The 19,794-nt window shown below is 35.0% G+C and overlaps 1 long non-coding RNA gene across 1 annotated transcript; it reads right to left on the reverse strand.

Moving 5' to 3' along the window:
• Nucleotides 1-2,124: 2,124 nt before the first annotated feature.
• Nucleotides 2,125-11,701, reverse strand: LOC149784438 (uncharacterized). The gene is made up of 2 exons (XR_016413869.1): nucleotides 11,579-11,701; nucleotides 2,125-3,178 (listed from the first exon to the last, which is right to left on the reverse strand). It is a non-coding gene; the product is annotated as an uncharacterized LOC149784438 (long non-coding RNA).
• Nucleotides 11,702-19,794: the final 8,093 nt, after the last annotated feature.

The following is a 19,794-nucleotide window of genomic DNA, read 5'->3' on the forward strand; positions in this document are numbered from 1 at the left end:
AAGTAACTAGAATTCACCAAGTATTCTTGTGCCTAAACCAGATAATACATTCCATATGTGTACTGGTTATAGAAAAGTCAATAGTAGTGTCACCAAAACAGTTTCATTTCCATTGCCATGAACAGATGATTGCATTGACAAATTTGAAAATGTGAACTATGTCACCAAAATGTGAACTTTTAAAAGGATCCTGGCAAATTCCATTCACAAAGGTTAAAATCTGACCAGCTTAAAATTTGTCCCGGGTCTTCTTGAGTGTAAGGTCACTGCAACTTAAATTGGAATGAAATAAAATCTCCAGAGAAATAGGTACGCACATTTTAAGTTGATCAAGGCCATAGTTATTATAAACAAAAGTAAAATCTACTCATCAAACTCATCTGAGACCTTGCAGATGTGAAAATTCACAAGCAATTTTACTGAAATCATATAAGGTGGATGCTAGAGTGCTCACAAACCAATAGGGTGTCTATATCTTCTATTACTATAAAATATGATTAAAGCCTGGCAATAATAAAACTATGTTGTGCTCTTGTTAAACTGCAGGGATCATGCTGGGCTTTGCCAATGTAGCAAGTTGCAATTTATTTTTTCCTTTTTGGTGACAAAATATACTATCTGGTGATCTTTTGGGTGTCAACGTTTTTGGCTTTTAAAAACTGTATATACAGTCTTGGGTTTGGAGTGAAGAAATTCAAAGGCACCATGACTGGAAGCCACAAACTTGGATATAAAATTGCACTGGAATCTACTGTTACATAAACAAATCCTCTGATCATATTGACACACCACCCTAACACAGCATTATTATATTTATTATAATCCACTTATGCTGAAGTCTGACTTTAGTACTCTGTGCTGTAACATAATCCAAATAGTCATGCTACCTGACTAGCTACAATCGACCACATGAAAACATGAAATCACCTTATTGGTAATATAAATGAACATTTTAAATGTTCGTTTATATTACCAATAAGGTGATTTCATGTTGTCAGAGATTTTTCCATACTTTATTTATAAAACATCAGACTCCTGTGGTGTATGTACCATGTAAACAGATATACAGTCATGTGCTACTAAGATAGTGAATATCAGCGTGAATTGTTTCATGAAACATGTTTGTTGACAATGGGATATAGATCAAACGAGAACTACCATTTTTTTATATATACATTAGTTATGTTTTCTAACAGGATTTGACCGTTGCATGAATTTTCTAACATATGATATATCACTCTAAATTATAGATTTTTCACATACATGTACATTATTTAACACATTGTGGAGTGTTCTACACAAATATATGCTGTCATTATACAAGTGTATTTAACACTAGTTGTCTTCATTTAATCAAACTTTCCATTGATTTTTTTTCCCTTTGGGTAAATCATAGTCACTAACTACAGGTCACTTCTTAAAAATTTCACCTGACAACTTAATTTCAATTTATTTTCAGCCACCACCACCCTACCCCCTAACTTATCTAGACATCCGCTTATGCTGACAATATTACCTTGGTCCTGAGGATGTTATGATAAATGGATAGAACTGTATTTTGAAAATGGCAACATTTTTTGAAAATTGGTAACAAAATATTGAGGTTAGCGATTTTTTGGGGACAACTTTTTAAAGCCAGCAACAACCCTGAACTGGATTGTAGTTGTGAATTTGATTAAAATCAGTGTAAATAGTGAATAGTAATGTTCACAAGCCATTTAGGGGCTGTCCATTTAGTACATAAGTATGGTTTTTATATATAACCCAAATGTATACACTTGCGCATGGGGAGGGTCTACTGATAATGTATGTACACATAGGAAATGGGGTGGGTGGGGTTAAAACATCGATAATAATTTGTCTGATATGTAACATAACCTGTTCAACTGGATTCAGTCGGCATTTGATGTTGTTGTGGGGTTTAATGCTATTTTTCATCTTGCTGAAGTTTATGCTGCAAAATATCTCTAAATTTTGTTTCAGTACATGTGATATACAGAATGCTTAAGTGAAATGAAAATGATGTGTCAAATAAATCTGGCAGCCTAAGAAATGTATGTACAATAGAGAATTAATTATCCTTTTGTGCTCCTTATCTTTATGAAACAAAAACAAGAACACACCTTTTTATAAAGAGACAAGAGGATTTATTTAGTGAGTCACAGTATTATTTGCTGATTAATACATCCAATAGTGAATTTGAATGTTCTGTTTGTCAAACAGATCCAGTAATAGTGAATTTCAATGTTTCTGTTTGCTGAACAAATCCAGTAATACTGAATTTGAATGGTTTTGATTGCTGAACAGATCCTGTAATACTTAATTTGAATGGTTCTAATTATTTAACAGATCCAGTAATGCTAAATTTGAATGGTTCTGAGAAATGTTGTTTCATACAAGATATAGCAACATGTAAAATGAATATAACAAAACCACTTGTATGATTCAACAAAATGTTTTGATAATAGCTACTTTATTTATATATGAAAAATCAAATGTAACTTTCAAGAAGTATAGATAGATAATAATTTTGTTTCTGGACCTACCCAGACATTAAAATCTCTCTCCACATATTTACAGGTCTGCTTACAACTCCTTAGATCCATGGAGCAATTATTAAAGTTAACATCTTCCTTTCCAACGCTGACTTCACAATGGTTCATTTGGGTATGTACATCATATTTCCTGTATCCTACTGGTATGTACATTGTATTTCCTGTATCCTACTGGTATGTACATTAGTGTTCCATATGGAGGTCTTCATTTCCTTGCTCAGCTGCCATTAAGTTGCTTATGGATAGCACATTTTCATAACTGAAACCAGGCTGTCCAAGACACATAAACTGTGTTACCAGAATTAGTATATTGAAAGACTTGGAGTCAAAATCTGACAACCTAAATGTTTTTTAAATCTTCCACTGTGAGAGATAATGTATCTGAAACACGCAGTACTGCATTTGGAATAATTCCAATTGGAGTCTGGAGATCTGCAATTTGAATCTGTTGAATGTTGATATCTATGGCTCTAATTTTTCCACTAACTTTTGTTTTCTCAAACATAAAAATATCTGCTTCCTGCCCATTTAGAGAACCCATCATCCGTAAAAATCTTTCACGAAGGAAAGAGCGAAATTCCTGCTTCACACAATCCTCTTTTACTGTCTCCATCATGATGGTACTGGAAGACAATAAAACGCTGAACATAGCTATAATGGATGTTATAGAATGTTATAGCTGCACAACAGTAAAGTACTAGCATTTGTGTCTTCTACAATAGCATTATTTGTATTTATGAACAGTGCAACTGCTAAATTGGTTTGCTTTAAATCTAACATACCTGGGCCCCTGCTGAACATGTGGTCCTCCTGACAGTTTTTAAACCTGGACCCCAGTAATCTGAAGACCGAGACTAGGACTCCTAATCTCAAAAGCTTACAAAGTTTTATCAATAACTATCTAGTACTCATAACAAAGCAAGTTCTATTCATTTTCACCTCATTACACTGTGTCTTATTCAGGTGTTACAAGAAAATAGCACCAAGCTACATTATGTCATGAGGTATTACTAGTCAGCCCTACTCTACAGTGTCATGAGGTATTAATAGTCAGCACTACTCAACAGTGTGTCATGAGGTATTACTAGTCAGCACTCCTCTACAGTGTGTCATGAGGTATTACTAGTCAGCACTCCTCTACAGTGTGTCATGAGGTATTAGTAGTCAGCACTCCTCTACAGTGTCATGAGGTATTACTAGTCAGCACTACTCTACAGTGTGTCATGAGGTATTACTAGTCAGAACTACTCTACAGCATGTCATGAGGTATTACTAGTCAGCACTCCTCTACAGTGTCATGAGGTATTACTAGTCATGACAATTTACATCTGAAGTCCTTGAAGTGAATATGACCAAGTCGTTCTAACAGTTTTTTTTAAAGATGCACATCTGGATTAAGGCCAAGCTGTATACTCTATACCCATATTACACACATCAATCATATACCAAAATAATGGTAATTAAAGGTTTTTTGAACAATTCCTAAGATACACAAGGTCTTTTCTAAATAGCCAATATAACCAGTGAGGAAACCCGGTGAAATTCTTTTTCTTTAAAATTCTAACCCTATACAAAATATTAAACTGTAGAGCACCACCATAATAACAATAATAATGCTTTATTTGTAGAGAGTGACTCGTTAGTAAATGACTATTCTCCCTTGAGGCTTTCATAAGAAAAGTATAATAATCTGCATGAAACAAAAAACAGTAATTACTATTTATATCAACATGTCTTTATAATCTAATAGTAACACATGCATTAAAGCTGCACCAATGTCTCTTTTTGCCGATTATGCCGATACCGCATGAGGCCAATTATTTCGGTATTGTTTTATAACAAGGACTGGTTCAGAAACAAAAATCTATCAGTGCAACGCAAGCATGTATTTTGCAGTGTGAGTTATAACAAGGTTGTTTATGCAGCAAGTGAATTTGAACTTCTGTACAAAAACAAACAGAAACTGGATAAGAAGTACATTGCTATTTATAGAAAACAATGATCACACAAACATAAAACTTGAAAAACTTTAAAACTAACACTGATAAAACTTATGGTTTGCCAATTCAAGATATAAATGAATGAAAATGCATTAAGCTAATATTTGAACTTACGTTCAATGATGCAGGTCGCCATTATTAGATTTCAATAAATGACTAAAACAATATTAATAACGATAGCCCAGTAATAATTAAAATTAATAATATGCATGCTTTAAGACTAAAGTTAGACCTCACTGTACGCAGACTGCAGCTAATACTGAAAGCCTAGTTGAGGTATATTGTGTTTAAGCAACAGTAACATTTCTCCCTTCTTGCCAAATAATAATCCAGGGTGATCCGAAAAAAATCTAGCCCGCACCACTTAACAGCTGCTCGCTCGGAACGCCTGAAGCTGGTGCAGACAAATAGCATCTAGCTAATTTGGCCAAGTAGGGGAACTGAAACCTGTGAGTGTTCCACCAGCCATATATGTCTTCTTGTGGCAACAGAGGGCTGACCAGATACAATTCAAGCATTGCATCAACAGCGTCATCCACATGGGATGTTTAATTGATGGTATGGACAGGTTCATCACAGACCACAGAAAATTAATCCCAGAGACGCAACGTTGAAGGTCCAATGGCATTTGTTTTAGTTGCAGTTTTTCTTTGTTTGGTCTGGGGTTCCTCCTGCTTGTCAGCATTCTGCTCCAAGCCATTCTTTGGATCTGGTCAAAAGTAATTCTTTGCTGAATAGGCGATGTTTCAATTGTGGATCCAAGATGGTGGCCAAGACAAACTTCTTGTTGCTGGCAGCATCACCAAAGTGTGTGTTCAGTGATGTCAACATATCACAGCGCATTGTCTGAATACCTTGACTTGCTTCATGCTCTCGAGCCAGCAACATTCGGAGCATTTTCAGCATAGGAAGAATGACAGATACTGATGTTTGGCTATCACTTACTTCATTGGTAATGTCAGCAAATGGGACTAACATGTCCACAATATCACAATATTGTTAAACAAGACCCACTGTTGGGCTGTTAGGCTAGGCAGGTCATAGAGAGTAATGTAAGCCCAAAAGACTTGTTTTTGTTCACGTAATGAAACCACATATTGTCTGCAGAATTCCAGCATGTCTTGGCATCCAGGATGAGTTTCTTATAGGCAGCGCCAAATTTTTCATGCTGCTCTTTGAGTTACTGTTATGCCAGGAGGGAATGCCAGAACTTGCTGACTATGGATTGCGAGATATCCAAAACATCCTTGATGGCTTGTTGTGACAGAATGCCATCACTGACAACGAGCTGCAGTGTGTGTGCAAAACAGCTGATGCTGTCGATTTCAGCCAGACGTGTTGCTTTAACCATGTTTGCACCTCTGTCACACAGAAGAACATGGATATGAGTTTTGGAAATGTTGTATTATTGCATAATTTGTCCAGTTTGCTCGCCAAATATTCTCCTGTGTGTGATTCATTGAGGGGGCGTTGCTGCTAAAGTCACCTGTTTTCCCTGAAAGTCTTCCATCAGCCAGTGTTCCATAAGACTAAAGGCTATGCCGATGGACGGGTCTGACCACACATCAGAGGTCAAACTAAGGTCAGACTGGGCAGAAACTAAATCATGCACCTTGCTTTGTATCACCTTATACATGTCAAGTATCAAAGATGTGGAAAAGAACAGCCGACTTGGAATTTTATAGTGCGTTCTGCTTTGGCCATCAGATGTCGAAATCCAATGTCTTCAACAATGGAAAATGATTGCACATCTACTGCCATGAACTCTGCAATAACTTTGTGCCAACGAATAGCTCTAGGGTCGTCAAATGCAAATGGCTAGTCAAAGTATGAGGATTTGCTGCAGCTGCTGAGGTTAACTGCACAGCATCCTTTTCTTTTTTATCTGCCAGAAACAGGCCATGTTCGACGATGTGCTTGCAGCACAAGTGATGGTCAAAATTTGAGTTGTATAGATTTCAGAATCCTTTCCACCTCTGGAAACGCGTGCTTTGCAAAGTGTGCAAATTTGCTTTGGACTCGTCGACTGAATTTACTTTGAGTGTTTCAAGCTCGACATTATGCATAGGCTTGGTAGGATATTTAATAGTGGACAATTGCTAGTCAATATTAATAATCCAATCAATTCACACTCTTGAAACAATGTTTAAAATCAAGTCAATTACTACTAAGTTGTCAATGTGGCTGGATGGATGCATGCACCATACTGCGAGTCGCATGCTGAAGCAGCTTAGCAGCTGGGGTATCCAGGGGTAACATCGCTGGTGCTGGCATGCCAATATCAATGCTGCATAATATTTGTATGTCAGAATTCAGCTGGTTCAGCGTGCGACTGCTATTCTTTGATTATCAGCATCGCAGGACCGGCTAAATAACAGATTAACTATAGTGAGTCATAGTTTCGTAGTAGTTAGAAATTTCGCTAGCTATCTAATCTGCCTAGCTATCTGCTAATGTGTAAGCAGGAGGTTCAACAGCCACATAAGGCCTCGCTTGCTGGTTGGCTGCTGTGACTGGGATGAGTGCATGAATGGTGTTGATAATTTGCTGTGTGCAGACAATCAGTGGTAGTTTGCAGCAAGTGTGGTAAAAAGTTTTACTTTTAAGAATATACTGTCTTTCAATTAACCCCCAAATCAAATGTTTTTTCCTTAATTTCCACTATTTAATTGTGATTTTAAATTCAAGCCATGTCAAGATGAATGTTATGGTTGAATTTATATTTTGGAAATTTGTTTACATAGGCAGCGATTATTTCTGCCGATACCGATTATACCAATTGTTTTAATAATCGACCCGATTATGAGTATGGCTGATTAATTGGTACACATTTAACATGATATCTCTTCTTAAATAATGCTACCATACACAAGAACATGTAAAATATGATCAAACCACTTTTCTTGCACTTCATTAAATATACCATCAATATTACACCTATAAAGCACGAACCAACTAGCTGATAAGATGTTGACATTTGTTCATTACAGTGAACATCCATGTTATCATGTATGTTCATTTGGGGGCGCTCACCAGTTATTATGTGCATTTGAGAGAGTGGCGTTTGTAAAGTGAAGTTGTTTGCATTTTAAAACATGCACACTGGAGAGAATGTTGGCATACATCTACGCTACCTTGATGTAATGTGGCTGACATTTCTTTGCATATTGTACTTTTAGAAATTGTAAATAATCTAAGCACACTGATAACTAAAATGACTAATCCCTTGTGCTAAAAAAAAATCGGCCTGAATCTGTCTAAAGTACACAATCCTTAGCAGCTATTAAAATAGGGAAAATACATTTTTGCCAAACTAGACAATACCAGCTTCTGAAAGTGCAATGAATAAATAACCAAATATATAAAAAGTAAAAAAAGTTATTGGCTCTTTTTTGTTTTTACAATTTACCTCATAGTCTGAAGTTCAGGAAGTGAAAATGACCAAGTGGAGTGAGCACTTTTTGAAAGGTGCACATCTGGAGTAAGGCCAAGCTGTATAATCTATAACTGATATTACACCCATCAATTGTACACCAAAATAAAGGGAATTAAAGGTTTTTTAAACAATACCTAAAATATACAAGGTCTTTTTTAAATAGCCAGTATAACCAGTGAAGAAACCCAAGGAAATTCTTTTCTTAAAAATTCTAACCCTATGCAAAATATGAAACTGTAGAGTGAAACCTTAAAATAAATATAAAAATGTATGCAATTATTTTTCTTATTTTTATACCATTATGTATGATATTCTAAATCAAATTGTACATTCACATTGATTTTATCCATGACAATAAGCTAATTATGCTTATTTTGCTCTTGCTTACATGATTTGCCATGAGACATGTTTGTGTTAGTAATGACCTTAATTTTGGGGAAATTAGAAGGCTTAGAATGTGGGAATAAAGTCAACTTGAATTTAAAACTGTTGCATTAAGTACAAGAAATATATATTCAAAATGTTTCTTTTCATTTATTTGGAATAAAAATTTTAAAAAAATGATGATAAAGCAAATTCACTTTCTTCCATATTAAACATAAATATTTTACCCTTTGACCTTTATGAACCTCATCTGTTCCATCTCTGTTCAAACTGTAAAATTTATTGTTGTCATCTCAGGAATAATTCTGGCTGGTTTCATGTTCCTGTCTTTCAGCATAACATTGGTTGCTATGTTGATAAAATGTAAAGTGTGTTTTTAAAATAACTCACTTTTTATCATGGGTGGGACTGGGCTTATTTGAGACTCTGACACTAATAAATACTGTTCTGCGGGAGGAAATACAGAAGAATTATTCAAAAGGACTGTTTTGATGCTTGTGACTTAAATGTTTCAGCCATACAATTTTAAATCATACAATAATACCATTATGATCTTTAAGGGGGTGCTCATCAGTTATTATGTACATCTGATAGAAGGGGCCCCCGAGTGGCCGAGTTGTCTAAAGCGCCCTCCATTACGGATCACTGCCATCTTACTGCTGTGTGTGTGGGTTTGAGTCTCAGATTCGGCTAATGTGAGAAAGCTTGCCAGTTGCTTTTCGTGGGTTGGTGGTTCTTTCTGGGGTTTTCCCGGGTTCTTCCTCCACCATTAATACTGGCCGCCATGTATAGGCTATTGTATACTGAAAATGGCGTTAAACCCTACAACAACAACAACAACATCTGAGAGAGTGATGTATGTAAGATGAAGCTGTTTGCATTTAAAACATGCACAGTGGAGAGAATGCTGGTATAACTCTATGCTACTTTGATGTAATATGGCTGACATTTCTTTGGTTATTGTACTTTTAGAAATGTAAGCACACTGCTAATAAAATGACTGCTCCCTTGTGCTAACAAAAATCAGCTTGAATTTGTCTAATGTACACTATCCTTATCAGCTATTAAAATAGGGAACAGTAAGTTTCTTTTAAGTTAGTGCAGCTGAACAAAAAATAATAAAAACAGTTACCTTGTCCATGTTTAGTTTTGTTTCATTTTATTGACAAGTTACTGTAAGGAGAGTTTAATTACAGAATGTAGCTCAGGTCAGGTGACCTACCTTACAACGGCTTTAATCCCTAACTGTAAAATTCATTGATACAGACTTGGTGAGATGAATATAATCTATTATATTGTAATGCCATGGGGACTATTAGATTTTTGTCCACATGGCTGTCAGACTCAGGCTCAGCTAGTCCTACATGTAACACATAGCACATGTTGATTTTGTTTAGGTTATATGTCTTACTATCCAAATAACGGCCTTGTATATTGTGTTCCAATGTCGTTGACATCGGAATGAGTAATCAAAGTTTCAGGAACATCTCACACGCTTGACAGCCTATATCGACACTCTTCCACTAATTTATGTGTAATTAATATACTTACTGTGCTGTCTTTATCCTGATGGAATGAAAATATGATACTAGCAAATGGATGCATTTTCATGTTCCATTGACATACATTTGAATTTGTTGCAATGCGACAGTAGTCGAGGTATGCAGAAGTAAGTTCAAGTAGGTACATGTAGGGGACAAGTTTCTTGAACAAAACAAAATGTTACTCACAGTTCCAATAGGCATAATATATTTTTATTCGTTTTGTTGAAGAATAATATTTCAACTTAACCTAATTTCTGCACTCCTGGCTTTCATCGCTTTCCAGCCAACTGAAATGTAAGCCAACAAAACTTGAAAATAGGTCATTTCTTTTGTGAAAATTTGAATTTATTAGAGAAAAGACATCACAGTAAGTAAAGTCTGACTAAAACATTATGACTTTACTTTGCAGAATAGCGTCATTATTTTAGTTGTCAGTTGTTTGAAATATTCATGAAAATTTGACTTTTGTAACAATGTAAGTAGACATCAAAACATGCTACACAGTGCCATTACTTAGGCTGTAAGACCTTGACGCCCACAACATAAATATCATTGTCAGGTCTTACATGTAGGACTAAGGCTCAGCCAACACAGGTATGTGAAAAAGCTTGCCAGTAGCTTCCCATTGATCAGTGGTTCTTACTGGCGTTTCCCTGGGTTCTTCCTTCAGTTATACTCGCTACCATACATAGCCTATTGTGTGCTGAAAAATGCCACAATACCCACAACATACTTGTTACGCTTGTCTGATCATTTAATTTCAAAGTATATGTTCTAAATAATGCAGTATGTTACAAACTTAAAATATTCCACATCAGTTATCTTTACTGATTTAAATATTTTACAATGATGATTCTGCCATTTATCCCAGAATCTCTTTTGCAACCCAAACCATTTTATCCACCAGTTGCTTTGCTCCAGGAGTTGTACACCCTGAGTGATTATTTTCAATTAGTGAGTCCAGTGTATTAGTTAATTTTAACCACAAGTGTTTGATGCGAGCCTGATTTGGAAGAAGAAAAAAATTATCTAAAGGGGAAAAAAAATCATACCTAGTGACAAAACTACCTCACTGTCCTCAGATTACCCCAGTGGCTAGTCCTACAATGTAAGACATAGCACATATTGGTTTTATTTTAGGCCATCATCCCCCCCCCCCAAACAAAAATGTCGGCTGATGTATCTTACGTTGTAGGACTACCCCATGGCCGGTTCTGACATAGGACATAGGGCCCTGTCATACTGTATGTCTCCCGCAAAGTTAGTCCTACAATGAAAGACACAGCACATGTTGTTTTTGTTTAAAGTGCTTGACGCCCATAACACAAATATCAGCGTCGAGGCCTTACATGTAGGACTACTGCGAAGTATGACAGGCGGGGTCTTATGTCCACAGGGGTTAGTTACAAAGAAAATTTGGTGTATGGGTCCATAAATCAAGGGATGTGGGTTCTAACCTGTAACGTGTTATACTGTTAGAGTTTAGAACCCCCATCCCTTGATTCATGGACGGATACTCCAAATTTTCTTTGTAACGAACCCTCGTGATTTCAACGTGTCCCTTAAATTAATATTTCCTTTAACCCTGAACGCTGTATTATCGCGGTACTTACTGCTCTTATCGGTACATATTATATATGTTTTGCTATTGCTACTTACTTATAATTTAAAAAGTTTAAATGACTTTCTCTCTTTCGTTGTCAATCGAAGCGCGTAAATGTAAATAAAACAGCATATGGTGGTGGACCCAGATTAAAGGACCATGGGGGAACAACTCTAAATGATCGCGGCATGAGCCTAACTTACGTATGGTAGCACGCACGTACAATGCTGTCGGGCATATCTGCGCACCAAAGGTTTCCGTCACCAATACTGAAGCAAAAGATAATACCGAATACGACTGATTGACGAAAATAAAATACCGCAATGCTTACCATTTCAAACGAGGCAATTGTCACCAGAATATTATGTTCAAAATAATATTAATATTGAACACCACCCCCGTGTTTTCATGACTCGCGATATGACGGCCAAATATTGGCACAGCTTTGAAAAGATGTAATATTTATCCATTGGGCTATATAAATGAAATACATTTCTTTGGACTATTTCTGTCAGCAGTTCAGTCGAGTGATTAAGTCAGGTTTATAGCTAGTTTTACAAAATTCAACGTAACAATGCCAATAATATTAAGCCATGTAAACCGATCTTGTAAAATAATTAGTAAAGTTCAACATTTAGAAAAAAAAATATTACGTTACAGAGAAACAACAATGGAAAGAGTGAAATGTGTTTATAAGGTCTTGTTTATGAGGAAAAATTATTAAAGAATTTAGAAACAGACTATAAGCCAAGGAATTTCTTGAGAACCCGTTCTAGCGGCAAGTTGACACGTTGGGTAGCAGATGATTTCGTCGGTGTGGGACAACTTCTTGCAAAATTGGAAACTTGGATTAAAATGCAGGATTCTTTTAAGGTATACATTTCCATCTTTTAAATAATGTATTTATTTGTACGATTCTAAAATATACATAGCAAATATGATTGTCTGGGTTACAGGTTTAAGAAGGTCATGAAGTGGGTCTTCATGTTGACATTTATATATCACATTTTCATATGTATTTAGAGTCGAAATGTGGGATATTTTTATTCAGTTTATGAATATCACTTTTCTTAATTAAAGTAAGACCATTCTTTATTGATACAAAATGGATTTTTGACCCAAAATAACACGTGATCCAATGTTTACAGACATGACATATCGTTGCGCAGAATTACCCGACGCGCAGAATTGGCCGACATGGTTGTATATATTTTCATGTACAGTGTATTAATTCGTTGCACTTTGAGCCTACTGTGGTAAAATTCATTTCCTATTTTAATACCTGAAAACATTTGTGTACTTTTTGACTTTACATGCTGACAATTTGAGGAGAAGGATAGACCATTCGATCAGATGTGTACTTAGTTTATGCACGATTTTCATGACTATATGAAAACAAATTATGGCAACCACGTCTCCTTAGGCTTGTATTATAATAAACATAAAATAGATCTTACCTACGAGAAGAAATGTCCACGCTTGTACTGGCATACTATTTTCCACAATAAACGAAAGCATCTAATGATAAAATAGAACACACAGAAATGTAATCCTGATTAGAATAAAGAGAATGATTAGTTAAAAAAGGATCACTGTGATTAATACCTTTTGATTGATCCAAACAAGGAGTGAAAGTGGCCTCATCAAAAGCCTGGCCTATACATGTGTCAGCTAAAGGAATACTTTCCTTATCAACATCATTCTCAAGAGCTTTCTTTGCCATAGCTCTGGTAACTACATAAGCTGGGAATAAATCAGGGAATTCTTTTTCAACTGGATCGACTTTCTGATCCAAGCAAGGCTTGTCAGTTACAAGTGAATTAACCACAACCTTGTCTCCAGCTAGGTCGTTGTCTAGTAATAAATGAAGGCCCTCAACGGGTAAAACATAGACTGTTCCAACTGTCACGACGCCTGAGACTAAGTCTGATGACAAATTTTCACAATGGAGAGGAACATTAACAAAGCCGCACTCTACTCCTTGAATACGAACACTATCATTAGAAGAAGACTTCCCAGAAGAAAGGGCAAGGTACCTGACAATGACAATAGAAGACCCTGAGAAGGTCCTGTGTCTCTTAAAATTTTAATAGGGATATGATTGGCTGAATCACCCAAGAGTAATATAGAACCCTTCGATATGAATGGTTCATAATTCTCCATAATACAGTCAGACTGGGGTTTATTAGACCCAACAAATGTATTGCTTTCAATACACGACCGTGACCTTGACCTCTTAGAAATAAGAGCATTTAGAATAGGTATGTCTTGATTATGGTGCCTATTTTTCAGTTTGTAGCAATCAGGAATAACGTGTCCTTTTTTCTTGCAATAGTTACACGTAGGAAGAGACAAGGATCTTGAATCAAGCTTCTCAGAAGCTTGGTTCTTAGAAGTTGTGCCAGTTTGAGTTTTAGAAGGGCTTGTATTAGACTGAAATACTGTTCTGCCAGAAGATTGTTGAGTAGAAGTCTTGTTTACAAAAGAAACTTTATGAGCTAAAGCATACCTGTAAGCGGCAAGATCAGCATTTTCCAAAGTTCCGTTCTTATGCTCGTCAGGATAAACCCTAATGTCACCATGGACACAGTTCTTAAACTCCTCAAACAATAAGAGTTGTCTGAGACTTTCGTAATCTTAATTAACCTTTTTAGAAGAGCACCACCTATCAAACTGTCGTGCTTTTTCCCACGCAAATTCGACATAGGCCTGGTCAGTTTCTTTTATATAGTTTCTGAATTTTTGCCTATAGGCCTCAGGGACTAACTCATAACCCAAGAGTGTCCTTAACTACATCTTAGTCAGCGCTCTGCTCTAGTGACAGTGAAATGTAAATATCACGAGCTCTATCAGTGAGTATACATTGCAATAATAGAGTCCAGTACTCTCTTGGCCACTTAAAACTCTCAGCAATTCTTTCAAAACGAAAAATAAAATATTTCTACTTCTTGCAAAAAAGGAGGTACTAACTTGATATTTCTTAAAACATCAAAAGTACGGGAGTGTTTTCCCTTGCCAGCTCTAATTCTTTCAACCGAATTGAAAATTCCCTTTCATTCTTCTCTCTTTGCATTTGCCATTGTCTTTTTCGCTCTTCACTCTCTTTTTGCAACTCCATTCGTCTTACTTCCATCTCTTTCTGAAACTGCATTTGTCTTTCATCTCTCTCTCTTTCTCTCTCTCTCTCTCTCTGAGCATGCATTCGTCTTACTTCCATCTCTCGTTCCATTTTTATCTTTTCGATCTGAAACTGAACATGCCTTATCTCTAATTCCAACTTTTTCAGCTGTACTTCCATTTTCAAAATTTCCTACTACTCCTAGGTAAAACTTTTTTTTTTATAAAATCTCTACTTTTGATGATATTTTAGAAAAAGCTGGCCGATTTCACTACAAATTTCAAAAACATGGGGAATTCAAATTTCAAAAACTAAACTCTGAAATATTCTAGCCAAAATTCAAAATTATCCTTAGGAAAAGCTACCCAATTCTTATGTTACGTGTTTAGGTTCGAATAAACAGCAACACAAGAAAGAGTGAAAACAACAAGCTTTAAAAATATAATAACTTATTTCCCTGAAAATAATCTGTAAAAATAAAAATAAAAATAAACTTACGGTTTTAAGAATCAAATCCAAAAAAATCTAATAATAATCCACGAATACAATTTTAGGAATCCTAATAATAAAATGTTCTAATGATTTCAAGTTCGAGTCACGACGAAGAACCCAAGATGGAAGACGATGACGTATGCTGTAACCAGTAGTGTTGAAGTCTACAGTTCCTTGTAGAAACAAGAAATATCACTCCGGTTTTGAAAATCTGAATAATCTTGTTATAATAGCTGTCTCTGCTCAAGAATCGCTCATGAGCACACGTATTTTCCAAGAAAAAAGAATTAATCCTTTTGAATCCAGGTAGTTTGAAATAACTCCAAACGACACAACACCTTCCAGTGTAAAGATAAAGCCCAACTGTGCTTGCTTCTCTAACACGATGGTTAAAACTCGAATTTTACGCCCCGGATAAGGGTCACGTGGTCATACTTATATATATATATATATATATATATATATATATATATATATATATATATATATATATATATATATATATATATATATATATATATAATCACGCATCCCCAGTATGTCCTTGATAAGACCCGATCATTTTACTCTAAGATATAAAAATTTTAAAAAATTGTTTACATCTTAAACCACATAGTCGCATCATGACCTCGACAACAACTAATCATCTTAAAATAAAAATAGAACTTATTTACGTGGTTGCTACTAATTTTGAATCAAGGTCAGGATCTAGGTCAACACCTGGTGTTTACTAAAACGAACTATTTTCTGGAAAAAGTATCATCTCCAGTGAATAAATTTACATTACAATAGCATGTAATACAAATTTTAAAAAAAATTAAAACTGAAAAGCAAACAATTAAATTGAAATAAAAATATATAAAATCAGATTGATTAAATCAAATATACATAACATCATTAGCAACATTTTGTAAATTTTGGTCCAAATTGCTCATCATGACACGAAATTGCAATATTAACTTTGTAAGGACATGTATGTCACCATCAGTATACGACCTATAATCATCAAACATCAGACGATACACTGAATAGATTTCGTAATCAAAACCAATGCGGGTATAGCAAGTTCGATTGGAGTTTTGAATATGATGATCAACATAATTGCGTGCACTTTACAAGAAAGTGATGTTCATTCTTTTTCATTGTAAACTTATATTAAATTTTTTTTGACATTTTAGAGGAAATTGTGCTGTAAGATACTTGCTTCCTTACTCGCTACAGCTTTACATCTGTTAAACAACCACTAGACTACGCGTGTCCACAATTAATCGGAAAATCACGTTTGCCGCGATAATATAGAGCCCGCGATAATATAGTCCGAGTTTCCTCTGATCCTTGCCACCCCATTTTTGATATTTGGACATTTATGTTGGGTGTAGGGTCAGAGTCCATTGCCTGTCGAAAAGTTGGAATTCGCCGACACCATTTATTTGGTGTCGGCATAGGGTAGCCGCTTATTAACCAGCCTAGCAAACTTTAACGAACTTTCACCGAGATATACCTGCATGAAAGTTGTAAAAGCATGCTTTAATGTTGATTGAATGCAAAATTGGTACATACGCAACCTTAGTGGTCTCCATGTTTTTCACGTTGTGATCGATGGCGACATTTGTTAATAAACGTTCATTAATTAGTTGTATAAAATTAATTATATTATTGAGATATACACAGTAACGTTATGACAGAATTATACTGTATATATATAATATAAATATTTAATTGAAAAAGGCGGTTATAGTATGACAGTCATGTAACCCAGCTTATGACGAAAGCAGTCTTGGTGTGACAAATCAGACTGAATAATTTTATATATATAAAAAATTGTGCGACTTACCATGACTTTGTCTGAAATTTGCATGACGCTGCGGTGTTTACTATGACTGTGCATTAGTAACTGAATCCTTTGCAGATAGAATAAGATCAGAAAAGGAAATCATTGGCATCCAAATTACCGGTAAAACAGATTCCTCTGAAATCTATTTATTTGCCGACGACAGTACAGGTTTCTGTTTTACTGAAAAATCTATTGAAACATTTATTTTGGTCACAGTTATGTTCCCATGTTTCTTGTGCAAAACTTAACGTCTCCAAATCAAATGGACCGATGGAAAAATGAAAAGTCTGAGCAACTATGTATGTAAGAACATGTCAATTGTATATTTTAATATGTACATGCTGAATAAAGATTTTATTTGTAAAAAGAAAATGAAAAAGTAAATCTTACCGAGGACATTGAAAGCTAAATGTTACCCTGAATAAATAGTTCCTTTTAAGTTTCCAAATGTCATACCGTAAACAAATCGTCGATGTTCAAGACACGTGCGATGCAATACATACAGTAGATTCCTCTGATAAATAAACAGGATTTAGAGCAGCAGTTAATTAAATCAATTGTCATCTCCTCAGTGCTGTTACGTCCAGAAATTAAAGCATGGAAAAGCTACAGGCTCGGATGGATTTACCTCCGAATTTTGCAGAACTTTAATAGGATATTGCAAAAAGAAAACTACTTCAATTACCAAGAGAATATCTGAACACGGGTAAAAAGGAGGGGGAAATAAATCTCCCCTCACTAAAACATATAAAAATTGCCAATATTATTAATAGAATAAGAAGTTCAAATGATGATCCAAAGTATGTTTGGCCATCTTTATACATTGGTTGGGCTTTATCTTAAAACACAAAATCTATATTTTTAGAAATAGTAGTTTTCCTAAAAATTAAGATTGTCCTATGAAGCTACAATATATACATAATGCTACAATATATACACAGTGCTATATATATACATAATACTACATTTTAAAAAGAAACTTATTCTTTGCAACTTTTTGTCCGTCTTTTTGTTTTTATTTTTTGTTTTCTTTTACTAGATATGGGGTCAGGATATGACCGGATATACATATGCAGGTATCGGAGAATAAAGCCAAAAGTAACGATGCATGCACGTGTACCTCAGAAAATGATTACTATTCAGCTTTACAATATATATATATATATATATATATATATATATATATATATATATATATATATATATATATATATATATATATATATATATATATATATATATATATATATAAACATTCGAAAAACCAGAAAATAACAAGATAATTTGACTAAACAAAGGCTGTCCAAACAATTGTTTTATATAGCAGTCACGACATTATAGTACACACATAACACACATGGACAGTAGGAAGATCACTAGCCATGATCACTGGAAATAGGGACCATGTTATTAAAACTATTGACGAGTACATCTTTTGGTGGGAGTACGCAACATGCAAAAAATATATTCAGAAAAAAGTGCATAAATTTAGGTATAGAGAAAGGAAACGGAGGTGGGGGGGGGGCTTTGAATTCAGGACCTTTGGAGTACAATTCTTAGAACAAATCCCGCAAACAAAAATGAATAAATAAATATATTTTCTTACAAGCTTCTTTTTTATGCTAGAACAGCAACAACAACACTTAATATCGGGAGTGGGCACAACAACAAAAAACAACATCACATAAAAGCATTTGAATGTTTCAGGAAAGAACCATTGGTGGGGGGACACAGTTTCTCTGCCCCAGAATCTACTAAACAAATAAACGATAAGATTCAGAGACCGAAAACATAAACGTGAAGAAAATATTCATTCCGGAATAAATATAGCTAATGATTTGGTCAGTGTTTTAAGTGAGCTTCACTATAATCCAGTCATCCAAGAAATAATTGTTGTCATTGTTTATAGCAACCAAAAGATTGATGATATATACGATCAGAAACTGTAAAGAAGATGACGGAAGTGTTCTAGGTGTTAATAGAACTTATAGCGTCTAGCACCTTCAATGGATCAGCATGTCATTCCACAACAGGTATGGCATGGTGTGCCACAAATGGACAAAGACAGATATGTTCAAGCAGCAGAGAGGGTGAACAGACCATAGAATTCCGACAAAACAAATAAAACAAACAAATAAAATCATCTCATAGAAAGGTCAAGATTTTACAAATGAACTTTTCTTGAGATGTTTTATTTCTGTAATGGACGATTGTACTAATGAAACCTCAGTTCGAAATAGTAGCTGAAAAAATAAAGTACTCTACGTGTTTATTTATTTCTTGTTTATTTTTTTGACGACCAACGTTGGTAGGTACCCTCTCTGCTGCTATTAATTTACCACCATACCAAGTTTGATGAATATTTTTCAATGCGTTCTCGCTGTCGTTTTTCCTCATCTGTTTTATCTTCATCTGAATCATGGGAATTTGTTCTATGTTTCAAGTAATATTCAAGTTCTGATGGTGGTTTTTCTATTTTTGGATTTATGTTCTTTCTGTGTTTATAATATATCATCAAACTTCGATATCGATTTCCACCGCAATTTTTGCAAATCTGATATAATCCTCTAACGCCGTTGTTTTCAACACAACTTCGTGGACCAGCATGAGGGTTTTTCTTTATAAGATAATTATGTTTCTTGCAGTATTCTCCACGACATTTTTTATTACATTTATCTGTTGTTCCTTGACGCAGCCACGCACAGTTGTTCATTATCTATTTAATTCAATTTAATTTTATCATCACCCCTGTTACCCAAATATTTTATCAATACCCACACGATATCTTGTTCTTGGATCATGTAAATTTATTGTTATAAATCCATGCG

Source organism: Sinohyriopsis cumingii, chromosome 14, assembly GCF_028554795.1.
Source record: "Sinohyriopsis cumingii isolate HCF-2022 chromosome 14, ASM2855479v2, whole genome shotgun sequence".
Lineage (NCBI taxonomy): Eukaryota > Metazoa > Mollusca > Bivalvia > Unionida > Unionidae > Sinohyriopsis > Sinohyriopsis cumingii.